We start from the raw sequence: 14234 nt of genomic DNA, 5'->3' as shown, positions 1-14234 counted from the left end.
CGGAAAAGAAACTTCCATATAAGATACCTGATAGCGCGGAAGTGTATAGAACCGGCGAAGTGGTTGACCAGAGCACCCACCGGGAGTGGAAGAAGACAGGGAATTTTAGGGTTTAAATATGTGTGAATTTGAGAAAAAGATATAATAATGTAGCTATGGTGGAAGAGGAACTGTGATGGGCTTAGGTGAAGAGACGCCGCCTGGAACCGCCGCGCTGGAAGCAGCTGTTTGTTTTTTCTCTGCTAGGTCGCGCGAGAGATCAAAGAGAGAGAAGAATGTAGGATCTGGGGCTCCGCGCGTGGGGTAAAACGATTAATAATTTAAAAAAATTAAAAAATTTAGGTGTGGTTTAGTAACACTTTTGGAGTTGTTCGGTAACCATTTTAAAAATGACTTTTTTTTGTTTTTTTTAATCAAAAATTCAACAATGAAAAATAAAATTATGTTCGGTAAAATGTTTTTGTTTTTGTTTATTTAATTTAAAATCAAATTTATGTAAATTTTAAAAATAAATTTTTTACGATTTTAAAAACAAATTTCCCTTTTCTCGCTTCTCTCTCGCTCTCCCTTAACTCTGCTATTTGAAGCTCATCTACGATCTTCAATGGCTTCAGTTCGGTTGAGGTAATCTCTTCCTCTCTCCATATAAATACATATACATATATATATCTACTCTTACTCTTTCTCTTTCTGAAAGATTTTGAGTTTAATATCTGAAATGAGATTTAGGGTTTAATCTCTAAAATGTAATTTTGGTATTTTACTTTGAAATGAGTTCTACATTTTTTACCTAACAGTATTCTCGCTAGATTTGAAGCTCGGGGTGTCGTTTCTGCAGTATTCAATAGTTGTTTGGAAAACCGAAACAGGTAGGATTGATTTCACATGTTTAATGTAATTTTCTTTTGATGTTTATATTTGTTTATTCTATTATGTTGTGTATGTGTTTGTAGAAATCAAAAAAAAAATCTTAATGGGGTTTTAATAGTGGGATGAGAATGCTTTGTTGATTAATTGGAATGCTCGATTTAAAGGAAAAACTTTGATAAAGAACAATCCAGGCTCACTCTTATGCAATTACATATCAATTTTTGACTACATGGAGATGTGATTTAATTTACATATAGCCTTAATTCTTTGTGTTAATGATGTTGTGCATGTGTACCCTTTTGGAAACTAATACCAGTTTTTGCCTTTTGTAAAAGAAAATTGGCAGAGAAAGTTGCAACTGCTGGATTCTTTGTGGCAGTTCCTGACTTTTTGAAGGGAAATTCTTATGTTCCTTCAGATGCTAATAGACATATAAAAGTTCGGATTCAAGATCATAGCACGGTTGGTTCAAGTCTTTTCTATTCAAACTTGGTAGTCCTTAATAATTTAAATTCATATTACTATGTAATACTAATTATTTGTGCATTTGATCTTGAACTAACTTTTTTTCTAGTGAGTTAGTAGGAAGTTTATATATTTTAGGCTTTGCATAATTTGGTCTAGATCAAGCTAGACTGATAATTCCTACTGTTAACACCATAATTTATTTTCAACTGTCAAGCTAATTTACCATTTTAGAGGTGTAGAAGAATTGATTAGATGTTATTTTCGTACAAATCAAAGTCAGTTCCACAATAATCTCCACTTGTTGTTGTGCTTGCCATCAACAATGAGGATCAGATAAGATTAAAATTAATTGTTTATTGATTTTTTCTGCCTATCTAAAGGAGAAATTAAAACTAATATTGTTGTGGGGGTGATTAGTGGTCAGTGGTCTAGTATGGGATATTAATTTGGGCAATCATCTCCACATTCGAAACTTTGAAGCAATTCTTATGAACTGGTGAAATGTATGTGCTGTTTTATTTATTTCTGTTAATATTCTATATAGGAATGCAAATGTTATTATTGATATAAGAAGAAAATGAGACAGGTTCTTCCAATCATATATTGGTATTGTTAGTATATTTCTAATTTCATGATTAGAATGTGATATTGGTATTCTGTACTTTGTGTTTTTATGGAGACTCTTTTACAGTTTTATAGAAAAATTCAGGGTACATCAGTTTAGTTTTATATCTGAAATGCAATTGGCACATATAATTTTTGTATTATGTGTTGTAGGTCTTCTTTCATCTTATCTCATCTGTTAGTATTAAATAAATGACAGAAATAGATAGTGAGGTGCTTATTATCCAATAATTTATTTTTTATTTTATGTAGGAGTTATAGATGAGACCTATATCTTTGCTTATGCCTTCGTATGATATGAAAATACAGAAGTACATTGTGATTGTCTGTTGTGGGATTCAGAACTTTATAAGGACGAATACAAAAAGAGACGTATTTTGATGGAGATGAAGAGATTCCATGAAGTACAAGATACTACTATACAAAGCACCCGTGTAATTTTGAATGACAGTGTTGAGTTTAGCATTTCAAGAGATCAAATTCGTGAAATGACTAATGTCCGTGATGAAATTGCTGATCATTTACAGGGGAGCAAATCAACGATAAAGATAATGAGTGAAGTCTATTAACTGTTATGACTTTTTTAAATTTTTCTTCAAGATTGGACAATTATTAGTTCATATTTTATTATGAATTTGGCGATTTTGTGTTATAGATAATGAGTCTCGTGATTTCAGATTACTTGAATATTTTTTAAGATGTTAACGAGTATTTTTTTTATTATAATTTTATATATTTATTTAAAAATAAAAATAAATGATATTAATAATTTTTTTTATTTAAAAAAAGCAAAAAAAAAAAAAAGAAAAAGAAAAATCAAAATGTTTTTTTAAAAAAAAAATTGAAAAATTAAAATAGTTACCGAACATAATTTTATTTTTTGTTTTTAAAATTATAAAACAAAAATGGTTAGAGAACACATTTTTATTTTCTGTTTTTATAATTTAAAAACAAAAGTGGTTATAGAACATATTTTTGTTTTTTAAAAATAAAATTTTAAAAACAAAAATTTTACTTTTATTTTTCTGTTTTTAAAATTAAAAAACAAAAGTGTTACCAAACGCTACCTTTGTTTTTTAATTTTTTAATCACAAAATGAAAGTAAAATTTTTGTTTTTAAAAAATTTATTTTTAAAAAACAAAATGCGTTCTGTAACCACTTTTGTTTTTCAATTTTAAAAATGGAAAACAAAAGTGTGTTCTGTAAAGTTCATTTTTATTTTTATTTTTTGATTTTATTTAAGTCGGGTCAAGATCCGGAGTTGGATTCGGGTTCGGGTCAGAAGCCGGGTTCAGTGCCAAGGTCGTAAGGAGGGGATTTGGGTCCGGGTCTGGTTGTAATCCAAAAGATTGTTAAGAAAAAAAACTGTTTAAAAAAATATTGAAACTGATTTTTTTTTGTTTTTAAAATTTTAATTTCTAATTATAAAATTGAAAAGTAAAAGCAGTTTTATAGAACATGTTTTTGAAAAATATTTTCACTTTTTTACTTTTAAAAACAGAAAACTAATTAAAAAAGTGTTACCAAACGCCACCACAAACATAATTTTTTTTTATAAAGAAATGAGATTTTTTCAATTTTAACCAAAAGAAATATCAACATTACAAAAATATTTTCAATTACCCAAATAAATAACCTCCTTAAGTGGTCAGGGTTTTGCAATTAACCCCCAATTCTAAAATTTTTGCGGTAAAACTCCCTAAACTCAAGTTCTGTTAGCACTTAGCCCTTTCCGTCTATTTTTAGTTGTTAACTACCATGGTGGAATGTCCACATGTACACAGTGTACACGTGGCACAATTTTATTGGTCCACGTAAATAAATATTTAAAAAAATAAAAAATTAATTATTTTAAAAATAAAAATAAAAAATATTTTTCTTTAAAATTAAAAAATTAAAAATTAAAAAAAATAATTTTAAAAAAATAAAAATAAAAAAAACCCTAATTTTCTAATTCACTCTTTCTCTTCCGCCCCTTCTTCTTCTTCTTCTTCTTCTTCTTCTTCTTCTTCTTCTTCTTCTTCTCCATAATCAGCTATTCCATGCTCCATTTCTTTATCAACCGAAGAGAAAACAAACAAAAACAGCACATTTATACATCATTCCATGCGATTTTCTCAGAAGAGAAACAAAAACACAAAAGAAACAAAACAAAAAAAGCAAAACTCACATGGAGAATTTTGAGCTGGTCCTCGAGGTTCTCAAGTGCGGTTTGAATGGCAGAATCGGCATCAGGGTGGAGACGGAAGTCCTTAACAAAAACAAAACCTCCGTGACCGGGAAGGGCTTTGGATTTTGTAACCACCGGAGCAGCTCCGTCGGCTTCGGTTCCAAGCTCAACAAAGACTTTGGGTTCAGCTTCCATTGTTGGTGTTGAGTTTTTTTCTTTTTTTTTTGTTTTCAAAATCCCAGAAAAGCTTTGACTTTTAGAACTTTTCTCTTTCTAGGTTTTTGATTTATGAGAAAAAGTTCTCCTCTTTAAGAGGCATAGCAAAAAAAATCTGACCTTTTTCCTTGCTTTGCTGGGTTTTAAGGTTTTGTTTCATTCTTTTGAGTTTTCACATTGGTGTAGGATTTTCCTGAGAAAGAAACAAGAAGAAGAAGAGGGAGGAGGAGGAGGAGGAGGAGGAGGCGGCGACGGGTAGGGCTGAGAGAGAGAGAACGAGAAGAGAAAGAGGAATTGGGTTTTTGTTAATTTTTATTTTTTTTTAAATTGTTTTTTTAATTTTTAATTTTTTTATTTTTTAAAAAAAGAATTTTTTTTTATTTTTTTATTTTTTTAAATATTTATTTACGTGGACCAATAAAATTGTGCTACGTGTGCACTGTGTACACGTGGAAATTCCACCATGGCACTTAACAGCTAAAAATAGACGGAAAGGGCTAAGTGCTAACAGAACTTGAGTTTACAGAGTTTTACCGCAAAAATTTTAGAATTGGGGGTTAGTTGCAAAAATCTGACCACTTAAGGAGGTTATGCTGCAAATAACCCAATAAATAAATATACAGCATAAATAAAAAATTTACACAAATGCTTCTTACACACACCTTCAATCTAGGATACATGCTTCTTGGACAACCTTTGGACAACCACGCAGTAACCCAACGCAACCGAAACAAAAATCTAACCAAAAAGAGAACTAACATTAATTTTGGCGACTTCACCTAGAAGACGACCAGAATCAATTAAATCATGGGCTGTTTTGAATTCATGAAAAAAAAATCCATAAAACTACTACAAAACTAAAATTCAACTAGAAATCCAGTTTAATTCGCATAAAACTAATGTCCTGACTTCAGTTTTCATATCCTTGAAATGCAGATCTTAAAAAGTTGAACTGGAGTTCCCAAACAATCCAACTCAAGTATAATCCAAAAACCATTACATCAAAACTATAGTAAAATATTTATCCTGGTGTATTTTTATTGTTTTCCAAATTTCTTATGGTGAATTTGTTCATATTAAATCATGATGAGACATGTAGATAGAGTTACGTACGTAGATATACTGTTCTAATTTCTAATGTTTCATATCAGTTGCATAAATATTTTGCTAACAGTTATTTCTCCATATATTATTATTAAGGTACAAGTAATTATCGATCAGTGACAAAAAAATACTAACAAATAGTTTCTTACATATACACATTCACAATTTACATTTTTTAGTTGCAATTAAGCTGCATGTTAGTTGGCGCAACAGATATAACTGTTGCATTACAATTTAAACAACACCCACGATCCATGCTTCCAAGGATTGAACATTCGTCAAATGCAACCTTCGGCCAACCATCCAGCAACCTTCGTTTGATTGAAACTTTCGTGTGATGCAACTTTCGAACAATCACCCAACAACCTTCGTCTGATTGTGTAAGTGATAGTGTAAGAGGTATTTTAGTAATTAAAAGTACATAAAAGGTATAAATATTGTCCACACCTTATGAAGGTATTTTTGTAAATAAAGTGTAAATTTTTATTTTTCATGTAATAATTCCTAAAGAAAATTAGTATAATAAAATTGAAAAATAAATAAATTTAAAAGGAAGTCCATTCATAGATTGTAGTGGACAGTCACCAGGCCAAATAGTTTATGGAGTGTGCAATGTGGCCTGCGCCCAACCCCAACCCTAACAAGCAAAGAGAGTTGCTTTCTCTCTACTCAATAGACTTCCATGAATAGAACTTGTAGGTGGAGGTGCACAAAATATGTGCCAAACCAACTAACTTCGCCAACCCAACTAATTTTTTGTAGTAAAAGGTTACATTAAGAGTAGGTCATCATAATGCACAATATACTATGGCAATCAAAGAAGTCTTAGGGTCTCTCTTTCTCTCTCTCTCTCTCTCTCTCTCTCTCTCTCTCTCTCTCTCTCTCTCTCTCTCTCTCTCTCTCTCCCTCCCTCCCTCCCTCCCTCTCTCTCTCTCTATCTCCCTGAGAAAAGAAACATGATAGGTGCAGTCCTTTTTTTTGAAGGGTTTAGTATTTACAGTGAATGATAGAGTGGGTAGGGACGATTCTCGATGGCAATTTCTCTGAGCTTGAAGGACGTTGGCCTTATTTCTACAGAATCATCTTCTCGAAGGCAGCTATATTCTTAACGGGGGCTGGGGAATCGGCTCCGTTTTGTGAGGGTGAGCGGCAGGCCAGAGCACCATTCATTCGACTATGGTCCTGGATTGGGGAGTCTGCTCTATTTGCGAGGGTGGATTTGGGTAAGTGTATTATTAATTCTGGACTAATTGAAGATTTTTGATTGCTATAGTCTGGTTTGTTCTAAGTTCTGGGTAATTTGGTTTCACATTATGCATTTTTGGTTCAATTGACTTGCTTTAGGTGGTTTATGGTTGTGTTGGAGGAGCTCTATGGTGGTTTGTTTGGGGTTGTGTTTGTTCCACTGAGTGGTGTTGGGTTGGCTACGGTGTGGGGTTAGGTTGGTTACAGTGTGGTGTTTGGTTTAGTTGTGGCTTAGTTCAGTTCTGGTGTTGGGAGTCGATTGGAACCGGGGTGTGATTACATTTTTTTTGGGTGTTCAGGTGTGTCGTGTATCGGGTTGGGTGTAGTCAGGTTGGGAATGGTCGGGTTCGGGTCCTATTGGGCTGAGCCCGAATGTTTAATTTATAAGCTGAAATGAATTATAAAAACAAAAAGGGTGAGACAAAATATTATTCCATTTTGGTTTGTCAAAGTAGACCGTAAACTCAATGGAGTCAGAGAGATTTCTTCACCATCTATCCCTCGATCTTGGCCTATCAAAATAGAAGTTAAAACTTTCAGAATCAAATTACTCATCTTCAAAAAATCAAAATCTCATTTGCTAAAAACTGTAAAAATACAATAGAAGCCTACCTGTCCAAGTCTCTGCTACCCAGAAATCATCTTTCCCTGTTTTCATCTCTAAGTTTTCTGACGAGTTTAGACTTGGATGACGATGTTAGGGACACCGGACTGAGCCCACCGCTTGGATGTGACCCTGCCAGAGAAGAGAACCAGTTGCCGTCCGTTCGTCGACACCCTTGGAGAAGAAGAAGCTTGAGGGTGACTCTTGGTGTACTGACTACTGTGTCTATTTGTAAGGCAAGCTAAAGAGTTTGAATAGGTATTTTTTTTAAATAATAAAGTCTGAAAACTGAAAGTAAATATTATTAAGTTTTTAATAAAATAAAAAAGTTAATTTTTTAATTTTTTAATACTTCTCGAGTTACGGATTACAACCCGAATAAAAAAAATAATTCACATACCCGAACTCGAAGCCCGCGTGGGGTATTTTTGGGTTGAACCTAACCCGACCACATGGGTTTTCAATTTTTTGGTCAGCAGGTCGGGGCGGGTGATCAGGTTTTCCAGGTTTGCAGGTCTAAATGTTCAGCCCTACGTGTTTGTGTAGTTTGTTGGAACAAGCATTGGTGTTCTTTTATGTTTTAAGCTTTCTTTGGATAATATGCAATTTTTATTTTCTTGTTTTTGAAACTTTGTTATGTAAAACATGTTTTATGTTGAACTGTTTAGTATTTAATTTATATATTTATGTTATTTTGAATTTTTGTTGTTGTTATTTTACTATTGTTTTATTATTTTTTCACAGTTGTTTTACTTTATTTATCAGGGTTTCATAACATTATTGTTTTGTTATAATCTTAAAAAAAATATTTGCATTATTTAATCAAACGCAAACTATATCAATAAAATTATCATATATATGTATATATTCAATGTAGTATTCAATTACTTTTAAACCTTTTGTAAAATATGAAAAATTACCATTAACATCGATTTTTTTTTAATAAAAATAGAAACTTTAGTTCTGTATAAAATTTATATTCTTCAATATCCCATGCTAAAATGTATGTTCAGTTTTCTCATGTTTTTCCATTGTTGTTCTATGGTTATTTGTATTCACTCCTCCTTTCTATGCCTTCTGCTACATGTTCTCTTGTTATGCCACAACTCCCCACATTTGTTGCACTTGTTATGTTGATTCTTTTCCCATCCATCTTGCCTCCTTAATTTTTTTGGTCTTCCAGATTTAACCATTTCATGTGGAGGCAAGACTATAATGTCTTTCACATCTTCTGGTACATCCTACTCACTTTGGTGTCCTATTGGGGTACACTGTTCCTGCATAAGTTACTAGCCAAATTTTCTTTGTGTAGTAATCTGAACAGTAGTTGTATGGGTCCATGTTCATCTCCTTCAGCACAGCCATGACATGTCTGTAGGGCATTTCATCTATTTGGAACATATTGCATGTGCATGTTCTTTCTTTGAGGTCTACTGTCCACAATTCTTTCATTCTTGTTACCTCAAACAAATAATCTATTGTTGATTTAACCTGTTTATTTTTTTTGTTTAAAAAATAAGCATTTATTGTATTTACAGAACAACATTGGAACAACATTACAACAATACCAGAAAAACCTAACAAAATTCCTAGATGTTTATGTTTAAGAAATTTTAAATTTGAAATGTAGATCTCACCTCCAGATTCAATGAGTACGTGTAGTTTTTTTAGCAGTATGTCTTCTCCAGGTGACGCCAGCTTAGTAAATGTGTTTTGTGCTTTTGTCTTATTATTATGTGTCTATTGTTGCACCAATGCTCTCAAGCATTCTAGCAATGTTGTAATTGGTAGCTCCCCTGCTAAATTTGTGGCGTTCAGTGATTCTGCTACGTTTGAGATCATGGCTGAATACCTCTTGTTGTTGCTGTGAATTCTTGACCATTTTTCATAACTGACTTTTTTCAAGTACGGTCGTATGCGTTTGTCCAATCCATCTAGTTCAGCTATGTGGAATTCGAATTGCTTTTCTATATAGGCTTTATTGCTCCAAAGAATGGCAGGTTGTACTTGGCAGCCTGTTGTTTGAAGGTTGTTTTGAGGTTGCTCAATAAGTGATACCCGCAGTATCTGTGTGTAATTTCTGGATATATTTCTCTTGATGCTTTGATATGGCTCTCTTTCCTATCTGAAATTAGACACTAATTTTCTCGGACTCCATACACTTCTTTTAATTTTTTGAAAAACCATTTCCAAGATTGGTCATTCTTAGAATCGGCGACACATAACGCTAGCGGAAAAATATGACCTGCTGCATCTTGTGTGCATGCATACAACAATGTTCCTCCATAAGCTGCTTTGAGGAATGTACCATCAACCACCACAATGAGTCTACATGCTTTCCACCCTTTTATTGATGCAAGCCATAAAAATAAAGGGCAAGCTGTTGTCTTCTGCTGTTTTCATATCGACAACTGATCGTGGGTTTGTTTTTTCCACCATGTGCAAGAAATTGGGTATAGGTTGTATGAGTCACTAGCGTTTCGTCTTAAGTCATTTACTGCATGCTTCTTACTTCTCCAAGCTTTCACGTAGTTCATCTTGATGCCAAACCTATATTTCAACTCTCCTTTTATATCAAACGGTGTTGCTTTTGTCTTTATGTTCAGAAACTTCAGTTTGATGCATTCTCCTATCAATTTTGACGTCGCTTGCCTTTGGTCTTCATACCTAATATTTATTGGGTAGGTGTTGATTTTTTAGAACCTCTTAATAATGAATGTATTTATCAACCCATTTTTGGATGCTCGTAGAGACCAATTACAACTTTCATAAACACATTTCAAACTGTATTCTTGAGAGCACGACTTCCACACTTGTATTGGAATTTGTTTTTGATTGCGTAGTAGCTGAGGACATTCTTCAGTGTTTCCTTGTCCTTATATGCCTACCTTTTTCAACTGTTGGGTGGTGTTTGTCTGTTATTAGCTTCGCGTTGTTGATGTTGATTTCTAGATCTAGTTTTTTACTATTGTTTTTAAGTTTTTCTACCATTTTTTCATCAACTAGATTTGTATAGTCATCTATATCGAATTTGTCGTTCTCAAATTCTCTTGTTTCTGACTCTGCTCCTTCTTCTGATTGGTGTTCGAGTGTGTATGATTCTGTTGTTGCTGTGTTATTTTCAAGCATTGCCACATTTTCTTAATATGGTGTTATTGTGGATGTGATTTTTAGGATTTCAGTAAGTGTTGTGTTGTTGTTTTGTTGGTTGACGCATAATGGGCATGAAATTTTTTTTCTTTGATCTTCAATTGCAAGTAAAAAAAGAGGCTCGCATCGTTGAATATTTTAATTGGTGGTATTTCATCTTTTCGCTTGGTACTGTATTTGCAGTGTTGTTCTTGTATTTTCGCACTCCAATGAAGTAAGTACTTGTTGGAATATATTTTACCAGGATCTTAGATCTACTCACAAGTATGTTGTTTAAACACCCTAAATATGAACTTTCTAAAACGATAAATTAAACACATATAAAGTTAAGAAAACCTTACATTGATGCAGCGGAATTAATGTCTCCTTCCACTCAGATCTCTAACCCTGGTATCCTTTCTGTAGCAGAGTATAATCAAGATCTGAGCCCGAATGTCCTTCTTCTTCAAGTTTGATCCTTCACAGTCTTCCAATCTATGATTGAGTTACTGCTTGCTGTGTGTGGGCACTCACTCTTTCACTAGGGTCACGAAATTGATGAAGGGAAAAGAGAGGGATGATTTCGGCCAGGTATAGAAAGTGGGGAAGGCTCAGTTTTTCTGAAGAGAGAAATTTCTGTCAGAAAGATGATCTGAAAACTTGTGATTTGACTGAGCCATCACTTTCTATTTATAGGCAACTACTAGGTTTAGGTTAGGAATTATTTGGCATTAAAATAATGAAAATATTAATTTGAAATCCCACATTAAGTGGCCGGCCATGGTGTAGTATTGGGCCTCACTTGATTTTGCAGTTTTATCAAATTTTATTTCTATTTTCTCAAAAACGCCAATTTCAAATTCTAACCTTTTAAATACCAAAACTAATTATTTAATAACTAAAATAGATTATTAAATAATATTGTCATTTAATTTAATTATTAATTAGACATATAAAGTCCATTAATAAATAGATAAACCTAGAAACTCTTTTCTTTACAATTTTACCCCTGCTTAGTGAAAATTCATAAAATTAGACATAGTCTAACTTTAGAATTATAATTGATCAATCACGAATCAATTAATGAGTCTTACAAACAGTATGTTCTCAACTAGAATGGGGACCATGGATCTATATGCTGAGCTTCCAATAAGTGAACCAAATTTACCAAGTAAATTCCTACTTATTAATTCTTCGTTGAATCCACTCTTAGAATTTAGAATTGCACTCTCAGACTTATATAGAGCATATTGTATGTTCCACGATATCAATATACTATCTCATTTAACCATTGTTATAATCTTATTGTGATTTAAAGATCCTCTATATATATGATCTACATCGAGATGGGATTTCTTTACCGTTCTCACCCCTCAATGTATTTTGCCCCTTAAAACACTTAGCTACCTGTAAATGGTGTTTAGTGATCTAATAATTAGTCAGTTAAACAAGAGCTCATCCATTTACTTCTATTTGCTAAGCTCGAAGGGAATCATCACTTGACTTCTATACACCAGTAGAAGCTATAGATTCCATATTTATGTTCAGCACTCCCACTCAATCATACTATCATGTTTCCAAAATATACGTATCACCCTGACCCAAAAGTAGGCTTAACTAATAAATCTAAGAACATGAATAGCACTCCTGAGTTGAGCCTAAGCATATCAGGATTTAGATTCTTTTAATCTTAAGATCAACTACTGATATTGACTTGGAAAGATATGTATAACGGTAAGTTTGTAATATCTTAACTTAGTTGCAATATCGGTCCAGTCCAATGTATACTCCATACATTCGAAAACTAGTATACTTTACTAATGTCCTGGAAAGAACATAACACTTACTCCAAGTGTAAGTATACATCATCGCTGATTATCACATTAGTGTAAATCCAATAACACTGATGAAACAGGGACCAAGACTTTTGATTCATATGATCACAATCACATTCCACTGTGTTGACGATACTGTAATTGTGAATAAACATATGATCTGGATTTAACTGATTTTGTGTGTGAATGTAATAAACATATTTAAACCATTAGCATGTAAATCTCTTGCAAACACCAATCACTTCAAATTTCTTATATTGATAACTACTCAGATTGTAAAGAGTTTTATTTAGGGCATAAAACCCAACAGTAGTATCTCTAATAGCTCTTCATACTTGCATTTTTTTGGTATGAATTCTCCACTAGCCTTATATTTGACATAATTATGTTCTTCTTCCTATTGTCCATTACTCTTTATCAAAATTGGTATAGATTCCATAACCTGTCATTTTTTTTTACAATATTTCATTTACTTGACATTTTTTCCAATTAAAACAACAGTAAAATAACACTAAAAAAATAATACATAAAATTCATTTTTCTGTTGTCCTTTTCATTATTTGGCTGATTCTCCTAATTAGCAATGAATTTATGGTTATAAGCGAAGAACAACCTTGAATTTTGTAATTTACCTTATTAATTGTTTCTCAGGGATGATATATATGAATATTTTTCTTTTCTTTATTAAATGGCATGTATAATTATACATTTTCAGATTATACTCGTTTTAATTTTTTGAATTCCAGATCTAAATTTGGGTGTTTTTTTTTATTATTTTAAAATTAAAATACTGTGGGTTTAGGTGTAATTACCTCTTTTGTTTCCTTTGAATCTAGCTTAAATGTTGTTGTTGGGTCTTGATTATTCGTTGATTTACTAATTTTTCCTCTTTGTCGGATTTATGGGTGTTTTCCTAGTGTTTTCATGATTCCGGTGTTGCTCTGTCTGCCCCAACGAAGAATGAGGCGTCGTTTGTCCCATTTTACTATTCACATTATAAAAGAAAAAAAATAGGTCCGGAGAAGATGCCAGACGCGCCCTCACGCGCTGGCGCGTGGGATTCTGGGCAGCGACAAACGGCGGCACGTGGGGCCCATGCGCGGTGAATCTGGACGCTGAAATTTGGGGTTTTGCAGATTGGCGGGCAATATTTCTGAGTGGGCAGTGAAAACAAATTATCACTCTAAAAATGGTTTCCGAGAAAGAACCCTAATTGAAAAACCCAAATGTGTGAAAAACTCTAATTTTGAATTCTCAATCCTAAAATCAGCTTTGATACCATGTAGAGAATGGTGAATTAAATTGTGTGTTGTATTCCATAAAATAGTATATATTTATATACAAAGCTAGGAGACTAAATAGGAAACTACTAAATACAAAATAGGAAACTACTAAGTTCAAGTTACTCTAATTTTTTACAACTAATTTTCTAACATAATCTATTTTTTGGTTGGTTTCTTCTGTCGATTTTCTCTACTCTAGTAGTTTAGCATCTCTAAAATTGAGAGAATGTATGAGAAAAAAATTTTATTTTGTATAAATATGAAGGATATATAGAAAGATGATGAATAAAAAGACACTCACTGATTCATGGAGTGGAGATTTAAAATTTTGTAAGATGTGATCAATTGTTATAATTTATGAGATTGAGATTGAGATGACATGAGATAGATTTAGTTCACCTGTAGCTTGCCTTTAGAATGGAAAACTGACAAAGGCAACAATCAAAACCACTGAGCACGAGAGAGAGACGGAAAGCAGAGTTGAGAAAGTATATATACACATGTAAACTAATTTCTTTTCATTTATACTATTATTAATATTAATATAATAATCATATAACTTTTATATACATTATATATACATAAATTTTTAAATTAAATAGTATATATAAATTTATTTATGTTTTATATAAATTCGGTGGTTTCGGTTTGCTACCGAAATAAAAACTGACCGTTTAAGGGCGGT

At 32.6% G+C, this 14234-nt stretch overlaps 1 protein-coding gene across 6 annotated transcripts in view; it reads right to left on the bottom strand.

Moving 5' to 3' along the window:
• LOC115719417 (transcription factor GTE6-like) overlaps nt 1–332 on the bottom strand; it is a 34495-nt gene extending 34163 nt beyond the window's left edge. For 4 of the 6 annotated variants that reach the window (XR_009686146.1, XM_061110206.1, XM_061110208.1 and 1 more), the window contains exon 1: nt 28–332. The gene's annotated coding sequence lies outside the window, so the exon portion shown is untranslated. The remainder of the gene's footprint in view (nt 1–27) is intronic. The other 2 variants (XM_061110210.1, XM_061110207.1) reach the window with 1 other exon arrangement.
• Nucleotides 333–14234: the final 13902 nt, after the last annotated feature.

This window comes from Cannabis sativa, chromosome 2 (assembly GCF_029168945.1).
Source record: "Cannabis sativa cultivar Pink pepper isolate KNU-18-1 chromosome 2, ASM2916894v1, whole genome shotgun sequence".
Lineage (NCBI taxonomy): Eukaryota > Viridiplantae > Streptophyta > Magnoliopsida > Rosales > Cannabaceae > Cannabis > Cannabis sativa.
This window is presented reverse-complemented; position numbering and strand designations above follow the sequence as displayed.